General features: G+C 47.7%; 1 protein-coding gene across 2 annotated transcripts in view; it reads right to left on the bottom strand.

Annotated features, from left to right (window-relative positions):
• The window catches only part of mms22l (MMS22-like, DNA repair protein), a 228,555-nt gene that overhangs the window by 138,274 nt on the left and 69,685 nt on the right, over positions 1–20,596 (bottom strand). The window lies entirely within an intron of this gene.

Consider the following 20,596-nt stretch of genomic DNA (forward strand, 5'->3'; position numbering starts at 1 on the left):
CCTCAGTGTTGCCGTAGGTTTTGGCGCACACAAGCGCGGAAGGCCCTGAAAAGCGCGCGAAATGGCCGACGTCGTCCGGGCCGCGGGCCGGGAGGAACTCGATTGCCTGGACCCGTACGGCCTCGTGGAGCACCTGGCTCGCCGATCCGGCCGCGTAGGACCCCCGCCGCCCCGATTCGGTCGCCTGAAATTGTGCATAGCGGCTAGTCGCGTTTTTGTGCAGGACACAGGCTTCGATTGCGGAGGCTAAGGTGAGGCCTTTTATTTTTGAAAGCTGCTGGCGTAGGGTGCCCGAGGCAACCCCAAAAATGATCTGGTCCCGAATCATGGAGTCTGAGGTCGTGATGTAACCGCAGGACTGCGCGAGGATGCAGAGATGGGTAAGGAATGACTGAAAGAGCTCATCCTTACCTTGCAGGCGCTGCTGGAAGACATATCTCTCGAAGCTTTCGTTGAGCTCGACGTTGAAGTGTTGGTCGAGCTTGAGAAGGACCGTCACTTATTTGGATTTGTCCTCGCCTTCCGCGAACACCAGGGAGTTGTAGATATGGATGGCGTGCTGCCCTGCGGTGGTGAGGAGGATGGCGATCTTTCTGGTGTCCGAAGCGCTCCCTCTTTCGTTGGCTTCCAGAAAGAGCTGGAAGCGCTGCTTGAATAGCTTCCAATTTGCAGGGGCTGTTTAGCACAGGGCTAAATCGCTGTCTTTGAAATCAGACCAAGGCAGGCCAGCAGCACGGTTCAATTCCCGTATCAGCCTCCCCGAACAGGCGCCGGAATGTGACGACTAGGGGCTTTTCACAGTAACTTCATTTGAAGCCTACTTGTGACAATAAGCGATTTTCATTTCATTTTTCAATTTACGCCAAGGTTCCCAGCGACTTGCAGCAGCTGCGGTGTGTTGACAGTGTCCATGGTGCAGGATGGCAGATTTGTGGGTAGGTGTCAATTCACTTCTGGTACCATGAAGTGTTGGGTACTCTGACACACAGACGAACCAACACGGTTGCGTATGGTACAACGCAGCTTTATTTCATTGAACTATAAACATAGTAAACTCTGGTATTCAGCACATGGTGAACCTCTGAGTGGCTGGCAATGAGGTCTGTGCCCTGAGCTCTCTCCTGCTCGAGTGCCCAGGAAGTGTCGTGTTCCCTGCTTTGTACTGTGTATGCTCTTGTCCGTGATTGGCTGTTGTATTGTGTGTGTTGATTGGTCCGTTGATCTGTCCATCATTATGTGTGTATGTATGTGCTGTGGTGTCCACCTGAATATCATAACACGTAGAAGTCAACTCAATAGGCTGATGAAGATCAAGGATCTCAAACAAAGTGGTGATTACCCCCTAGGAAGAACATGAAAGTGTCATTGCGTCTCTCTGTGCACATTTGTAGCTGGAGGGCAGCATGTGGGGTGAACCATTATAGTCAATTTTGCAAGTCAATCAAGTAAGAAAAGGATTGGACAAAAAGATAAAATATAAAGTAGTAACACAAACAATAAGTTGACACAACCTTAACTTTGCTTTGCTTTGAACCCTCAGTCCTTATCAATTCTGTTTGTGACAACTTAGACTGTAACACAAACCTGTGGCCCTTTCCTGAACTCCACACATGCACTTTCTGCAAAGGTTACAACTGCCCCCGCCAGCAGCTGACAGGTAGGGTAATTTGGTAAGTAGCTTCATCAGAAGCTGATCCAGTCCGTTTTTTTTGTTTGCCTTCGTAGCACATATTTCGGGCTCTATAAAAATAATTACACAACAGTTTTATTCACATACATCTTGCTTAACACACAGGTTGACATAGTGGTCTCCCGGGGTCAAAAATGGGGTTCAACTAAAGGATTTCATCACTTGACAACCACTTATAATTTAAAAAAAATTAATTTTAAAACATCAGTTTATTCAGGAAGTTTTCAGAAGGAGTTTATTTATCCCTGCAAAAGAAATATGTTCTGAATAATAATAATAATATTTATTAGTGTAACAAGTTGGCTTACATTAACACTGCAATGAAGTTACTGTGAAAATCCCCTAGTCGCTACATTCCGGCGCCTTTTTGGGTACACTGAGGGAGAATTCAGAATAATGGAATTTACAGTGCAGGAGGCCATTCAGCCCATTGGGTCTGCACTAGCCCTTGGAAAGAGCACCCTACTCAAGCCCACAACTCCACCCCATCCCCGCAACCAGTAACCCCACCTAACCTTTTTGGACACAAAGGGCAATTTAGCATGGCCGATCCACCTAAAAGCACATCTTTCGGGACTTGTGGGAGAAAACAGGAGTACCTGGAGAAAATTCATACAGACACGAGGAGAACATGCAGACTCCCCACGGACAGTGACCCAAGCCGGGAATCGAATCTGGGACCCTGGCGCTGTGAAACAACTGTGCTAACCACTGTGCTACCGTGCCACCCATTAACTGGGTAGATAAACAGGTAGATTTTCTCTGATTAGTCCACAGGACAGGAATTTGATGAGAACAATATTCAGCACATTAAACTATCACAATCATGATAGGCATGAATTCAAGACGTTGTAAAAAGATATTTGCACAAAGAACTGCTGGAGCTCCAAAATGCCTCTGGAGTACTGGAGAAAGCTGTAATTAGACAACAGGAATTCAATTTAACAGAGTATTGTGGGAATGCAACAGTAGTGAACTCGCCAACATTGAGGGCATTTAAAAGTTTATTGGATAAGCATATGGATGATAATGGCATAGTGTAGGTTAGATGGCTTTTGTTTCGGTGCAACATCGTGGGCCGAAGGACCTGTACTGCGCTGTACCGTTCTATGTTCTATCTCTTCTGGCAAGCGACGGCAACCGATTGAGCAGGAAGCTTTACCTTATTAATTTACTTCCTCCATCATGTACAACAAAGTATTATTTTTCAACCCAAGCCCAGCTGAGTTTCCACCGAGCGACTGATACTTTTAAAACCTTCTTTTTGTTATTAATGTTAAAGACCAGCTATCACTGCGGCACAAGCTGCATCCTTTCCATTACAATTTGCTGAATGGTTTAGCAGTCACCAAGCAATAACATACAACTGAAAAGCGGAAACTCTCACCAGCGTGTGAAATTTTGGTACTAGAAGCAAGTTTTCTTTTACAAAAATAACCTTTGGTCACTGTCATAGCCATTGAATATATGAATTTCACTGGAGATGTCATGAGTAGAAGTTACTCAGTCCAAACATTTTTACTTTTGTCTAATATTGGGCTGGATTCTTCCACCCCGCCCACAAGAGCACCACGGGCGAGACGTGGACAATGGACCTCAGGCGGGACTCTCTGGTCGCCGGGCGGACGCGGCTAGAGAATCCCGCCCGTTGCCTCATCTTTTTGTTTCAATAAGTGATGGTGTCCTATATCACAGGCTTTGCTTTTTCATGATTTCTCACTTTAAACAGTGTTTGTTAGCAAACTAAACCACCTGAAACTTCAAATAATACAATCAGCTTTTGGATTTACTGCAGATCTGACCAACTATATAACCCAAAGATCAAACCTCAAGGTAAAATTACCCAGATAAAAATTAGAATGATAAACAATACACACCATTGCATTCAACAGTGCACAAGATAAGGCTTATACCATTAAGAATATAAGAATCATTCCTTTGTTTAGTCATTTTCATTCATTTCATGCTTACTTCCAATTAGTTTGACCCATTCCCAAACCATTCTGCCTCCTTTTGGCTCCCCGTTTTACCAAAGCTTCCCTCACAAGAAGAGTGTTATTAGTAACATATCTAACCTTGACAATAAGCCTCTCCGTCATAATACACCGTTCAGTAAAAGACTGTTCAATTTTTGTAGGTTTAATTTTATCAATCATTAAAATTACGAATTTCACACTCAAGTCCGAAATACTTCAGTCTCAAATATGAAGTCAAACTGCATGAATTATATTCCGTCTTTGGCTGACAATTTAAATTTAACTCACGTGCCACGCTATTATTAAAGGGTATCTTTTTATGTAACAAATACTTTGCTAATGGCTTCACATCTCACTGCAGTCCCACTCCTCATTATACCATCATTGGTAAGAATATTCTCAAAGAAAAGATGCTATTATATATTCCGACATTGCAATTAAACTGGGATTATAACACTTTTTAAAAAGGTGGTACTTTCATCTGAGTTGGTAGGTCATGGGATCAAGCCCCACTCCAGAATGAGAGAACATTAAGCGCTTTAACGAAGATGTCAGATTTTAGATGAGGAGGTTACTGCGAAATCCTCCTCCGCCAGCTCAAGTGGACATAAAAGATCCATCACACTGTTCAAAGAGCAGAAGAAAGCTACCAGAGCGCTGGCCAATATCTGTCAACACCATCAAAACAGATTTTACCGCGCTGTTATTTGAGGGACTTTACTGTGTGCATAATGGTTCCAATATGTGCTTATGTAACAACAATGATAACATTTCAGAACTCCTGACTATGCCCTTGTAGTGGTGGTGAGGCTTTGAGGCCAAGAGATGAACCATTCATTAAAAAGTACCGAAAACCTTTGTCCTGCTCTTGCACCTGCTGTTGGTCCAGACCAGAACCCCAATTTTGGTTAAGATTGCGGATTAGAATTTGGTAAAACTGTGAGGAAATGTCACTACAGCATAAGAGTGAAAACACTGACCATAGACCGCTTTTATATTCAAACAAACTTCAATTTGAACACAGAATTAAGCACATTAGCAACAAAGAAATAGCTTTATAGTTAACAATTACTACATCTAAACTTGCTCTCTGAAACCTGCCTCTATATTCCAATTAAGCAAACCCATATATTTCAGATACCGCTTATGTATACAGTTAACTGTTTTACTTGCTTATCTTGGTGCAGAGTCCTTACAGAGAGAAACTTGTTTTTAGGACCAAGCTGAAAACCTTCTGCTCAGGTAAGAACCCTAGAAGCAATTCCTTTGTCCAGATAGACCTGGCCCTCCCATTAGCTACACGAGCTGCACTCAAAAAGCACACAGCGTTCTTTTGTCTCTTGTTACAAGATGTGCCTTGATTTATTTAGCCAGACTCAAACTGTTACAACCGTCTTGAGATGGCTCTCTATCTGCAAACAGGTAAAATAGCCTTTAATATCTATTAGCAAAATACTTCACCGGCAAAAATCTCTGATTAGAACATAAGAACATAAGAACTAGGAGCAGGAGTAGGCCATCTGGCCCCTCGAGCCTGCTCCACCATTCAATGAGATCATGGCTGATCTTTTGTGGACTCAGCTCCACTTTCCGGCCCGAACACCATAACCCTTAAACCCTTTATTCTTCAAAAAAACTATCTAACTTTATCTTAAAAACATTTAATGAAGGAGCCTCTACTGCTTCACTGGGCAAAGAATTCCATAGATTCACAACCCTTTGGGTGAAGAAGTTCCCTCTAAACTCAGTCCTAAATCTACTTCCCCTTATTTTGAGGCTATGCCCCCTAGTTCTGCTTTCACCCGCCAGTGGAAACAACCTGCCCGCATCTATCCTATCTATTCCCTTCATAATCTTATGTTTCTATATGATCCCCCCCTCATCCTTCTAAATTCCAAAGAGTACAGTCCCAGTCTACTCAACCTCTCCTCGTAATCCAACCCCTTCAGCTCTGGGATTAACCTAGTGAATCTCCTCTGCACACCCTCCAGTGCCAGCACGTCCTTTCTCAAGTAAGGAGACCAAAACTGAACACAATACTCCAGGTGTGGCCTCACTAACACCTTATACAATTGCAGCATAACCTCCCTAGTCTTAAACTCCATCCCTCTAACAATGAAGGACAAAATTCCATTTGCCTTCTTAATCACCTGTTGCAGCTGAAAACCAACTTTCTGCGACTCATGCACGAACACACCCAGGTCTCTCTGCACAGCAGCGTGTTTTAATATTTTATCATTTAAATAATAATCCCTTTTGCTGTTATTCCGACCAAAATGGATAACCTCACATTTGTCAACATTGTATTCCATCTGCCAGACCCTAGCCCATTCACTTAGCCTATCCAAATCCCTCTGCAGACTTCCAGTATCCTCTGCACTTTTTGCTTTACCACTTATCTTAGTGTCGTCTGCAAACTTGGACACATTGCCCTTGGTCCCCAACTCCAAATCATCTATGTAAATTGTGAACAGTTGTGGGCCCAACACTGATCCCTGAGGGACACCACTAGCTACTGATTGCCAACCAGAGAAACACCCATTAATCCCCACTCTTTGCTTTCTATTAATTAACCAATCCTCTATCCATGCTACTACTTTCCCCTTAATGCCATGCATCTTTATCTTATTCTGCAATCTTTTGTATGGCATCTTGTCAAAGGCTTTCTGGAAATCCAGATATACCACATCCATTGGCTCCCCGTTATCTACCGCACTTTTACCTCACTTTTAGTCATAGGTCTAGAAGGCATACTGTCTGTATGGATTTTAACCTAGGTTTTAATATTACTACAAAAATACGAACTATAAAGTATGGCAATTTCTTGTATTCATCACAACCAGCATCGTTACTATGGTTGGTCAAGTCTCAGTCGACCTAGAAGATGCAGGTGGGAGGGGCTCAGGAACAATGGTATCATTGAAAGTCGGGTTGAGGTGGTTGAAACTTTTCTTGTTCAAAGTGATCATTAACTGGCAGTTGGAGAACACAAACGCTGCCTGTCAGCACAGGTTAGATGCTGTCCAAATCAATGACATAGGCTGGTGTGGATTGCCTTGTTACCAGAAAAGTTATGATGGGAACTTAACACTCTAGAATCATCAATAATGAAGGGTGATTTATGATGTATAAAATGGCATCTTTGCCCCGTCTCAGTTTACCTGCTGCAGAAACCCTCACCCATTTTTGATTACTTCTCAACTTGACGATTGTATTATCGTGGCGTGCCAAGCACCATGAACTTGATTCAATACAAAACTCTGCTACCATTATCCTAACTCACACCAAGTCCCAGTCACCTTCACCCCTGTGCTTCCAGAGTCATATCAGATATGTAGTGTAAAGGGTTGATGTGAATGTGTAAATGAGACAGTTTACACCATCTTGGGGAAATGATGCAAGATCAAATAACTATTATGATCGGGTTCTCACTTGCAACCTCGTGGCAAGGATGAAGTTGTATTCGAGATGATTGTACTGTTAGATTTTGAATAAAGTTGATATTGAACAGCACCTCTAAAGGCAACACAAGTCATCAAGAACGTCTCGAACACAAGAGCATTAAATATTGGCAGCAGATAGACAGACAGCAGTAAAACAAACAGCCAGCGACCGAATCTCACGTGGAAAAGCATTCGGTTAAAAGAAAAGACAGAACGGAGAAGTCATTGCCATCACCAGATTGCTTCGAGCAAGTTGCAGGTCCAAACTAGGGTGAAATGAGGCTGAACTGGCACCAGAGTTTTTCAGGGTATCGCACCGCATCAGGTCTCCTTGATATACCATCAATTCACAGCGAGACCATGTGAACAAGTGAACGAAGGCTTTATTACACAAAGAACTAGCCTGCCAGTGACTTTTGTACAAAATGAGCGCCACCCACTGGGCGCAGGACTATGTACCGTCCGGGAGGGGGCGGAGCCAGAGGCAGAGCCCACCAGGGTTCCAGCTCAATCCTTAAAGGTTAAAGGTTACACAGGCACCACATCTCTGGTGAATACATTCACCACATTCACCCCGTTTAAAAAAAACACAAAGTCCGGCAGGAGTGACATGGGTCAAATGTCCAGTCTATCCGGAGGCCGGATCGTCCTTTTAGACCTCCTCAGCTCTGGCGGTCCGGCGGGCACGTACGTCGTAGATGATGGTAACTCCGAGAGCGTGTTGTCCGGAGCTTCCGCCCGGCGTGTCGGAGACGTTTGCGGGGTAGTAGTCGGCAGGTGGGTGGCGGGTGGCTACTGTGAAGGCGGAGGGGGCAACGTAGGCGCGGGAGGGCACAGGAGCCCCAGGGATGTGAAAGAGACACAGTTGGTAGCGGTAGGCGATGCTGGGATGCGGGGGGGCGCGTTGGCAGGGGAACCAGCGGGTGCCAGGTCCCGTAGGGAGACTGTATCTTGTCTTCCGTCAGGGTGAGCGACATAGGTGTTATGGGGGTTTGCGTGCAGCAGCTGGACCCTCTCGACTAGGGGGTCGGTCTTATGGCTCCTCACATGCCTCCGGAGAAGGACAGGCCCCGGAGTTGTCAGCCAGGATGGCAGCGAGACACTGGAGGTGGACTTCCTGGGGAAGACAAACAAGCGGTTGTGAGGGGTCTCATTCATGGCTGTGCAGAGGAGCGACCTAATGGAGTGGAGCACGTCGGGGAGGACCTCCTGCCAGCGGGGAACCGGGAGACTTCTAGACCGGAGGGCAAGAAGGACGGCCTTCCATACCGTCGCGTTCTCCCTCTCCATCTGCCCGTTGCCCTGCGGGTTGTAGCTGGTAGTCCTGCTCGAGGAGATGCCCTTACCGAGCAGGTACTGACGCAGCTCATCGCTCATAAACGATGTGCCCCGGTCACTGTGGATTTATGCAGGGAAACCGAACAGTGTGAAGATGCTGTGCAGGGCCTTTATTACTGTGGCCGAGGTCAGGTCGGGGCAAGGGACAGCGAAAGGAAAATGGGAGTACTCGTCAATGACGGTCAGGAAGTACAGATTGCAGTTGGTGGATAGGAGTGGCCCCTTGAAGTCGATACTGAGGCGCTCAAAGGGCCGGGAGGCCTTTACCAGATGGGCCTTGCATGGTCAATAGAAGTGCGGTTTGCACTCCGCGCAGACTTGGCAATCCCTGGTCATGGCTCTGACCTCCTCGGTGGAGTAGGGCAGGTTGCGGGACTTAATAAAATGGACAAGCCGGGTAACCCCCTCCTGCGCGCTGGCGCAAGTACCGCGGGGCAGGGCATCTGAGGGCTCGTTGAGTTCCCCAGGATGATAATATCGTAAGTGTAGGTGGAGAGTTTGATCCTCCACCTCAAGATCTTATCATTTTTAATCTTGCCCCGCTGTGCATTGTCAAACATAAAGGCTACCGACCGTTGGTCAGTGACGAGGGTGAACCTCCTCCCAGCTAGGTAGTGCCTCCAATGCCGCACAGCTTCCACAATGGCTTGCGCCTCCTTCTCGACAGAGGAGTGTCGAATCTCGGAAGCATTGAGGGTTATAGAGAAGCCTACGGGCCTGCCCATCTGGTTGAGGGTAGCAGCCAGGGCGACGTCTGACGCATCGCTCTCCAGCTGAAAAGGGATGGCCTCGTCCACCGCGTGCATGGCGGCCTTAGTGATATCGGCCTTGATGCAGCTGAAGGCCGAGCGGGCCTCAGCCGTCAGGGGAAACGTAGTGGTCTTAATAAGTGGGCGGGCGGGCTTTGTCCGCGTAGTTGGGGACTCACCGGGCGTAGTATGAGAAAAGCCCCAGGCACCGTTTGAGGGCCTTGAGGTTGTGGGGAAGGGGAAGTTTTGTGAGGGGGCGCATGCAGTCGGGGTCGGGCCCCAGGACTCCGTTTTCCATGACATAGCCGAGTATGGCTAGCTGGGTTGTGCGGAAAACGCACCTCTCCCTATTATAAGTGAGCACAGTACGAAGTCTTACAACACCAGGTTAAAGTCCAACAGGTTTGTTTCGATGTCACTAGCTTTCGGAGCGCTGCTCCTTCCTCAGGTTCAGGAAGGAGCAGCGCTCCGAAAGCTAGTGACATCGAAACAAACCTGTTGGACTTTAACCTGGTGTTGTAAGACTTCGTACTGTGCTCACCCCAGTCCAACGCCAGCATCTCCACATCATGGCTATTATAAGTGAGGTTGAGGGATTGGGCAGTTTGGAGGAACTTCTTAAGGTTGGCATCGTGGTCCTGCTGGTCATGGCTGCAGATGGTGACATTGTCCAAGTACGGGTTGTAGCCCGCAGCCCGTACTGGTTCACCATTCAGTCCATCGTTCTCTGGAAGACCAAGACCTCATTGGTGATGCCGAAAGGGACGCTGAGGAAGTGGAAGAGTTGGCCGGCTGCTTCAAAAGCTGTGTAGTGGCGATCTTCCGGGTGGATCGGGAGCTGGTGGTAGGCAGATCCACCGTAGAGAAAACCCGGTATTGCGCGATCTGATTGACCATCTCTGCAATGCGGGGGAGGGGGTACGCATCCAGTTGCGTGAACCGGTTAATGGTCTGGCTGAAGTCCACCACGATCCGGTTCTTTTCCCCAGTCCTGACAACTACCACTTGAGCTCTCCAGGGGCTGTTGCTGGCCTCGATGACCCCCTCTCTCAAGAGTCGCTGGACCTCTGACTTGATGAAAGTCATATCTTGTGCACTGTACCGCCTGCTCCTGGTGGCGACGGGCTTACAGTCGGGGGTGAGGTTCGCGAAGAGCGAGAGGGGGCGACCTTAAGGCTCGCGAGGCTACATACCGTGAGGGGGGTAAGGTTCCGCCGAACTTCAGGGTCAGGCTTCGGTGACTGCACTGGAAGTCTAGTCCAAGCAGTAGAGGGGCGCAGAGGTGAGGGAGGACATACAGCTTAAAAAAGGCATACTCAGCGCCCTGTATCGCGAGGTTCGCAACACAGTACCCCCGGATCCGGACTGAATGGGAGGGAGGCGAGGGAGATCGTTTGAGATGTGGGGTAGATGCGCAGGGAGCAGCGCCTTACCGTTTCTGGGTGTACAAAGCTCTCCGTGCTCCCGGAATCGAAGAGACATGGGGTCTCGTGCCCGTTGACCCGGACAACCATCATGGAACTCTTCAGGTGCTTCGGCCGCGACTGGTCGAGGGTGACGGCGCCGAGCTGCGGGTAATCAGTGTAGTCGGAGGCATCTGGGTCATAAAATGGCGGCCCCCACGAGTCGCACGTGTCGGATTGAACTGAAGATGGCTGCCCCCACGAGTTGCACGTGGCTGATGACGCGTCTGAATGGGGCGTTTCTGGCAGGCACGCAGCAGCATTATGGGGCTGCGAGAATTGAACCTGGGACCCTGGATCTGTGAAGTAACTGTGCTAACTACTTTGCTACTGTGCTGCCCTTAATGGCGTTGGGATAAAGACCAACAGATGCTGTTTGAAAGGATCAAGGAAACGTGACTATCATTGGACTAATTGACTCATTTTGATCCAGAGCTGCCTACAATTGTTGCTGCCGATGCATTATTGACTGTATGGGGCGCTGTACTTATCCAGACTCAGAAGGATGGTAAACATAGACCGGTATACTACACATAGCGTTCTCTGACTGAAACATAACAAAGGTACACAATTATGCATAAAGAGGCCTTAGCTGCTATCTGGGCTCACGAGTAGCTTGCAGACTGCATCCTGGGTCTTTTTCACAATCCAGAAATCTCTGCTTACTCTACTGAATGCGAACATATTAGGAAAGATGGTGCCAAGGGTACAAAAGCCTTTGCGTGAGGTTGATGAGATTTGATGCTACAATGGAGTTATGCGCAAGGGAACAAACAGACTGCAGCAGATGGGTTGTTTCATATTCCTGAAGCAAGGTTGGACTAAGCAGGTATAAATTTTGTTGAAGGCCTTTACTTCACTCATGACCAATTATCTACCAGCTACAATACGACACCTTAAATGAGATCAGAAACGCACAAATATCAGGTGAAGAATGTGTTCCATTCCACGAGGACTTCATTTGAGGATGGCTGGAACATGTGTCACAAAATTCTTCCAGAGTCAGAAATTCTGTCTGGTGGCTAGGGCTCTCCAAACCATTAGAGGAAATGTTAGCCAAATGCACCACGTGCACAATCGACTGACAGGAGCAGAGGGAATCACTGGTGCCATCCTCATTTCCGTCCAGACCAAGGCAGCATCTCGGGCTGGTGCTTTTTGAGCTCAGAGGGAAAACGCTTTTGATCATAGCTCACTCCTATTCAAGTTAGATTGAGGTAACATTTCCTTTTTTTTTGTTCAGGGGCTGTGCGAGCACTTATTGCCTATTCCTAATTGCCCTTGAGAAGCAGTTAAGAGTCAAACACATTGCTGTGGGTCTGGTGTCACATGTACGCCAGACCGGGTAAGGATGGCAGATTTCCTTCCCTAAAGGACATTAGTAAACCAGATGGGACTTTACAACAATCGACAATGGTTTAATTGTCATCACCAGATTTTATTGAATTCAAATTTCATCTGCAGTGGCAGGATTTGAACCTTGGACTACATGGTTATATGTCTTATGCTGTCACTGTATCACTGAATGACATTTTCGGCACACATAGGATTCCAGACCTTATCGCTTTGGACAATGAGTCTCAATTTGCTAACAAAAACTTTGGGGTTATGGGTCTGAATCTTATGGGTTTGTCCACACGGCCAACTCACCGAGATACCCACGAGCTAATGGTGTGGCCAAAAGGGGAGAGAGGATGGCAAAGGCTTTATTAATAAAGCACAATGACATTAACCGGACATTGCCAAGTTATTGTTCTACCCCGCTCCAGAATGGTCTGGCTCCGTGCGAGCTTTTAAGGGGAAAGAGGCGGGGCACTGAACTTCCTTCTCTTTCGCATGCACTTATGCAGTGTCTGACAGCAGCAGATTTGGACACGGTGACGGAAAGGAGGATCAGTACCATTCCATACGTGGAACATAATCATCGCCACAGAGTACATCAACCTGCAGCTACCTCATAGCTGTCCTGGTTCCCAGCAGTTCCAAACAAAAGTCAAGTTGGACTTGAAATGTGAAATCTATTTCTCTCTGCACAGATGCTGTTCGGCCGACTGTGTTTTTCCAGCATTTTGTTCTTTCCTGATCTGCAGTATTTGGCTTTTATAATTAGTTTGTCTCTTGCAGCCTCATGGCAAGGGTGAAGAGGCATTCTAGATGTTGTTCTTTGCTGCGTTTTAAATAATGTTGCTGTTTCACCCGACCTCAGAAGGCTCCAACAATAGTCATTAACACCATCTTGACCACAAGAAGATTCGATGAACTGGTCCCGCAATTCCATAGTTGTAAAATTTATTATTTATTTCAAATCCCACCCCTCAGAAAGGAAATGAATGCACTATTGCAAACAGTGAGGATGACAGTCTTTGGAGGGATATAGACAGATTAAGTGAGTGCGCAAGAAACTTGGCAGATGGGATATAATGTAGGAAAATGTGAAGGTTTGCATTTTTTTTGTCAGAAGAATAAAGGAGCTGAATATTATTTACATGGAGAAAGGCTGCACAAAACTGCAGCACAGAAGGATTTGGGGGTCTGCATGCATAAATCACAAAAATCCAGCATGTAAGTTCAGCAGATAATTGGGAAGGCAAAGCAAAGGAAATGTTGTCCTTTATTTCAAAGGGAATAGACATAAACATTGAATTTACATGTGCAGAAGGATGCCATTCAGCCCATCGAGTCTGCACCAGCCCTTGGAAAGAGTACCCCATCCAAGCACACATTTTCATCCTATCCCCATAACCCAGTAACCCCACCTAACCTTTTTGGACACGAAGGGCAATTTAGCATGGCCAATCCACCTAACCTACACATCTTTAGACTATGGAAGGAAACTGGAGCACCCGGAGGAAACCCATGCAGACACGGGGAGAACGTGCAGACTCCGCATAGAGTGACCCAAGCCGGGAATCGAACCTGGGACCCTGGAGCTGAGAAGCAACTGTGCTAACCACTGTGCTACCGTGCCGCCCCTAAATGGATATAAAAATAGGGAAATGTTGCTAAAACTATTCAAGGCACTAGTTAGACCACACCTGGAATGCTATCAACAGTTTTAGTCCCCTTATCTAAGGAAAGGTGGAAGTGAAAGTCACCATAGTGCCAGAGGGCCATAGGATGTCCTCCCCTTTGAGAGAGAGAGAGCTACCTGGTGGTGATTTGACCTGAGGGTCACCATGCCTCAGGCAAGGTTAAGAAGGCCAGACCTTCATGCATAACCTCAGCCGGCATGGGAATTGAACTCGCGTTGTTGACATCTCTCTACATCACAAACCAGCCGGCCAGCCATCTGAGCTAACCGAACATATACTGGCATTGGAGGCAGTCCAAAGAAGGTTCACAAGGTTGATCCAGGGTATGGGTTGGATTTTCTTATGAGGGAGGGTGAGTAGGTTGTGCCTGTACTCATTGTAGTTTAAAAGTATATATATTTTTTTAACAAACAATTATATTGAGGTATTTTAGGCATATAGAAAAAGTGACATGTACAGTACAAAAAAAAGTCAAGACACAAATTAAACATAGTGCAAACCACGGCTCTGTTCACGCAAGGACCTGCCTCAATATCCCCTACTCTGTTCTACTCTACCCTAGCCGCCCCCCCCCCCCCCACCCCCCTCCCCCACCCCCCTGCTGACGCTTACTCCTCTGCGAAGAAGTCAATAAATGGCTGCCACCTTCGGGCGAACTCTAATAGCCAACCTCTCAAGGCGAACTTGACTTTCTCTAGACTCGCCATGTCCGAAAGCCATACCAAAGCCCTCGCGGGCTTTGAGTCCCTCCATGCTAACAGTATTCGTCGCCGGGCTACCAGGGAAGCAAAGGCCAGAACATCGACCTCTCTCTCTTCCTGGACTCCCGGGTCCTCCAAAACCCCAAAGGTTGCCACCTCAGGGCTCATTACCACCCCAGTTTTCAATACCCAGGACATGATATCTGCGAATCCCTGCCAATACCCCCTGAGTATAGGGCACGACCAGAACATGTGTACATGGTTAGCCGGCCCTCCTGCGCATCTAGCACACTTGTCCTCCAGCTCGAAGAATCTGCTTATCCGGGCCATCGTCATGTGGGCCCGGTGCAGGACCTTAAACTGGATTAGGCTGAGCCTGGCGCATGTTGCGGTCGTGTTTACTCTGCTCAGGGCTTCTGCCCAGATACTGTCCTCCATCTCTCTCCCCCCCCACCCCCCGAGCTTCTCTTCCCACTTAAGCTTCAGGTCCTCGTCTGCGTATCCTCAGCTCCCATTAGTTCCTTGTAGACGTCTGAGACTCTACCCGCTCCCACCTCTCCCCTAGAAACTACCCTGACCTGCCTCCCCTTCGGCGGGAGATGTGGGAAGGATGGCACCAGTCTGCGTACAAAATCCCGCACCGGTAAGTATCTAAAGTCGTTCCCTCTCGCCAGCCCCAACTTCTCCTCCAGCGCCCTCATGCTCGGAAAGCTCCCCTCCAGGAACAGATCCCCCATCCTCACAATCCCTGCCCTCCTCCACAGTCGATAACCCCCCGTCCAATTTCCCCGGGGCAAATCGGTGGTTGCCGCAGATTGGGGTCCACACCAATGCTCTTACCTCCCCTACATGCCTCCTCCACTGGCCCCAGATCCGAAGAGCCACCACCACTATCGGGTTGGTGGAGTACCGTGCCGACAGAAGCGGCAGCAGCGCCGTGACCAGGGCTGCTAAGCTACTGCCCCTGCACGAAGCAGCCTCCATCCGCTCCCAAACCGACCCCGCACCCACCATCCATTTCCTTATCATCGCTATGTTGGCCGCCCAGTAATAGTTGCTGAAGTTCGGCAATGCCAGCCCCTCTTCTCCTCTGTTCCTTTCAGGCATCACCCTCTTCACCCGTGGGGACTTCCCGGCCCATACAAATCCCAGAATAATTTTATTCAGCCTCTTAAAGAAAGATGAAATGAAAAAATGAAATGAAAATGAAAATCGCTTATTGTCACAAGTAGGCTTCAATGAAGTTACTGTGAAAAGCCCCTAGTCGCCACATTCCGGCGCCTGTTCGGGGAGGCTATTACGGGAATTGAACCGTGCTTCTGGCCTGCCTTGGTCTGCTTTCAAAGCCAGCGATTTAGCCCAGTGTGCTAAACCAGAATAAGCGAGATGGTGGCCTGCGACATCGTCGGCGGTAAACTCTCTCTGTCTCTTGCCTCGTTAAAGACCCTGGCCAGCACCAATATCCCGTCAAATCTTTTGTAAAACTCCACCGGATACCCGTCTGGCCCCGGGGCTTTACCCGACTGCATGACCTTCAGGCCCCCCAGTACCTCTTCGATCCTGACCAGGGCCCCAGTCCGTCCACCAACCCCCTCCCCAATCTTGGGAAGGTCAGTCCGTCCAGGAATCGCCGACTTAATCTCCACGGATCTGCTCCCCCCATTTGCTCCATGAACCCTCTCAGTTCCTTTGCCATCGCTGGCAACCTGCCCGTTCTTGAACATGACCGGTCCAATCTCGGGTCCAGGCCTGTATTAAAGTCCCCGCCCATGATCAGCTAACGCGAGTCCAAGTCGGCGATCTTCCCTAGCTTCCTCCTAATAAAATCCACATCGTCCCAATTAGAGGCATACACACTGACCAAGACTACTCTCATCCCTTCATGCTTACCCTTCACCATAACGAACCTGACACCCCCATCCACGACTGTGCCCTCCGCCTCAAATTGTACCCTTTTATTAATCAGGATCGTAACCCCCCCCTCGTCTTAGAATCTAGCCCCGAATGAAAGACCTGACTGACCCAGCCCTTCCTTAACCTAACCTGGTCAGCCACTTTCAGGTGCGTCCCCTGCAGCATGACAATGTCCATCTTCAGAACCCGCAGATGCGCAAACACACGCGCCCTCTTCACTGGCCCGTTTAACCCTCTAACATTCCAGATGATCAGCCTGGTTGGGGGGCACTTCGCCCCCCCCCCTTTGTCGATCAGCCATCCCTGTTCCTTGGCCAGCCCCCCAGCCATGTGTCGCGCTTCATCTGGCCCGCCTCCTGACCGGCTCCACCCATGACCTCCTCACTGTTGTCATGCCCAGTTTCCATCCCCATCAGCAGAACGACTCCCCCCCTCCCCCCCCTAGCAACACCATCCTATCACCTAACCCCTGCTTTAATCTAGCTATATGCACACTTCCCACCTCGGCTTCCGTTGACTAGCCCCACTCAGCTAGCCTAGGGCGCCAACCCTCGGCGCCAGCGCGTCTCCCACCCATTGTTCCCAGTCACCCCTCCCCGACCCATCCATACCACTTCCCCAGATCAGCCCTACTTAAGCAAACACTCGATAGAAGTCATAAACAACCCTCATAATAGCACAACTCAAGTTAAACAAGAGGAAAAAAAAGAGATAAGAAATAACGAGCACTCACTGTCCTTCCCATATAGACAGAGAAAAAGATTGCACAAAGTTCCCCTGAAGCATCCATCTTAACCCAACCCTTTTAACTGTTTTCTTTATTAGCCAAACTCCAACTAATCAAAGAGCCCAAACAGGAAACATTCAGGTAAACCACGCAAAAAAACCCACATCCTGACCACCTTCCAACACCCTAAAAAGGTCGAAAAAAGAAACAACAAAAACTGACCCAAACATGCAGGCAATTTTCAAAACGGGAGAGACACCATATATACTTAAAAGCTCTAGCATGAGTCCAAACGTCCTCAGCTCATGGCCAGCCCTCGCTTCTTAACGAAGTCCATCGCCTCTTCGGGTCCCTCATACGTAACCCACAGTCGCGCCGGAAAAAGCAGCCCGAATTTCACCTTGTTTTTATACAGTATCTCCTTCACCTGCCTGTAGCCTCCCCTCCTCCTGGCCACCTCAGTGCCCAAATCCTGGTACCCACGGAGGGTGGTATTGTCCCAAGTACAGCTTTGTGTGCTCTTTGCCCTTTGCAGCACCCGTTCCTTGTCCAGGTACCTGTGAAAGCGTACCACCATCGCTCGTGGAGGACCCCCTCGTCGCGGCTGCCTCACCTGCACTCTGTGTGCCCCGTCCACCACCGGCGGGTGAGGGAACACCTCGTTCCCCAGCAACGTATGAAACATACCCTCCACAAACGCGGCAGCATCCAGCCCCTCTGTCCCCTCCGGGAGGCCCACGATTCTCACGTTCTGCCGATGAGATCTGTTGTCCAGGTCCTCCAGCCTTTCCAGAAGCACTTTTTGCTGTTCCCTCAACCTCCGAATCTCCACATCCGCCACCGTTTGAAAGTCAGCCTGCTCCTCCACTGACTTCTCCAACTGCTGGAGCTTCTCAGCCTGATCATCCAGCCTTTTTTCCATCCGGTCAAACGACTTCTGAAACGGCTCCAAGTTGTCACGCTTCAGAGCCAAAAAGCCCTCCTGCATGGTCTGTAGCAGCTGCTCCATTGTGGGCTAGGCTGTCGGCGCCTTGCTCTGAACACCAGCCGTGCTGGTCCTTCTCACAGCCTCCACAGTGCCCTTACTCGACCACTTCTTCTGCTATTTACGGTCCCTCCGGCTTCTTAGATCCATACAATTCTGTATGGGTCCTGTGCCTGAGTACTATTGCTTTCCAGTTCCACGCTCAAAAGTGCAAAAAAGTCAGGGAAAAAGGTCCAAAAGTCCGACCGAAACGGGAGCCACCAAATGTGCGACCTACTCCCTCATAGCCGCCACCGGAAGTCCCTGTTTCAAAGAATATATTGAAACTTATAGGATTCTCAGGAGGCTTAACAGGGTAGATGCTGAGAGGTTGTTTCCCCTTGTGGGAGAGTCTAGGACCAGAGGACACAATCTCATGAGGGGTTGTCGATTTAAGACAGAAATGAGGAGGAATTTCTTCTCTCAGGGAGTACTGAATCTCGGAAAATCTTCACCTCAGAGGGCTGTAGAGGCTGGGTCATTAAGTATGTGGAAGGCCAAGATAGATATATTTTTTTAATCAGTGAGGGGATCAAGAGTTTATGGGGATAAGGTGGGAAAGTGGAGTTGAGGATTATAATATCAGATCAGTCATGCTATCATTGAACAGCAGAGCAGAATCAAATGGCTGAATGACCTACTTCTATGCCTATGTCATATGGTCTTCAGCCTTAAAACCCATGGAGATCTCTGTACTCCTTTAATTTTGGCCCCTTGCACATCCTGAACAGTATTTGTTGTTCCACCATAGGCAGCATGCTTTCAGTGTCAATGTCCTAAGCTCTAAAACTTCCTCTCTATACCTCTCTCCATGACCCTTCTTTAATGACCTCCTTAAAAGCTACTTCTTTGAGCAAGCTATTGGTCACTTGTCCCAATATCTCGTGTGGCTAAATCTCAAATTTTGTTTGATAATGTCCACAAGCAGCATCTTTTTACTATGTTAAAGACTCTATGTAAGCACAATTTGATATTGTTCTGCTCAATCAATTAATCTTGGTTTCAACTCTGGTTAACTGATGGTTTCACATCATTAATATTTTAGGTACAGGCCATTATTTCCAAGCAGCAGACAAAGAGTGTCACACGGACATAGGAAGAAGGAGCAGGAGTAGGCCTTTCAGCCCCTTGAGTCTGCCCCACCATTTATTAAGATCATAGCTGATTTAATAGTAACCTCAAATCTGCACTCTGCTTACTCCCGACAACCTATCACCTCCTTGCTCACCAAGAAGACACCCGCCTTTGCCTTAAAAATATTCAAAGAATCTGCTTCCACTGCCTTTTCCGGAAGAGTCCCAACAACCGGTGACACTTCACCACATCTCTGCTTTTAATAATAATAATATATTAATAATCTTTATTAGTGTCACAAGTAGGCTTACAATAACACTGTTATTTTTAAAAAGTGAGGCCTAGTTCTAAATACTCCTAAAAGAGGAAACATCCTTTCCACATCCACCCTGTCACGACCCCTCAGGATCTTATACGTTTCAATCAAAGTGCCTGTCCCCCCATGCTGCCACCCTTGCACTATCCACCAACCCACATCAGTTACAGCTGTAACTTGATTTACTCACCAACTCAATGATCAACCTACCAAGTAGTGAGCTGGCAAGCGTGACACGTTGAAAGATTCTCACATGGTATGTACTGATCTCATCCTGCCAATGGATGGAAGAATGAGCCTTGGAAACACCCCAAGTACAGATTGGGGAAAACAATATCTGGGACTCCATACTTGATTGCCAACCAATGACTTCTATTGGAAATGGTGTTTGTGGTTGACTGTAATATCCTGGTGAGAAGTATCAGAGGGGTACTTGCTTCCTGGAATATCACAAAGAAAGGCTGTTCGCACTATGTAAACTAACTCAACTTCACGACATTCGTTGACAAAGTACAACTTCAGTCACAGCAGATGTCAGTTATTGCTGGCAAAATGAAAAAGCCTTATTAAACTTCAAAATAACTTCCGCTGTGACTGCATTCTAAAGAGACAAGACAAAACTGCAAACAGCAAAGTGAGCAAATCTATTTGATTTAGCACTCTGCATTCTTCCTCTCAGTTTGACGACTATCACTGCACAATTCCCATATCCAAAATGGTAGGCAGAATGATCTCCACTGCACAATTTACAACATGAACTGACAAGGTGATCACACACTGACAGCACGCATACCTTGCTGTATCTTTTGTCCACCCTTCAGGGACTACCCATGCATTCACACGACGAGTTTTAACATCTGTGCAACACAGTTCTGGCTTCACATTGAGATAACATCTGTGAAACGTACCTAGGTCACAATTTATCTCCAAAAAGACTCTAGGAAGTCTTACTTGTCTTTTCTCCAGAGGCAAATTATCTTCTGATTCTGAACTGAAACCAAGCTTTGGCCATTGCCTATTCACAATGGAGTATCAAATTATTTGGACCCAACAACCCAATAAAATCCTCCAGGCCAAAGGCTTATAAAGGAATACCACCAAATGTGTTTATGGGATGCCTGGCAACAATACTTTGGTGATAACTTCATT

This window comes from Scyliorhinus torazame, chromosome 4, assembly GCF_047496885.1.
Source record: "Scyliorhinus torazame isolate Kashiwa2021f chromosome 4, sScyTor2.1, whole genome shotgun sequence".
Classification (NCBI taxonomy): Eukaryota; Metazoa; Chordata; class Chondrichthyes; order Carcharhiniformes; family Scyliorhinidae; genus Scyliorhinus; species Scyliorhinus torazame.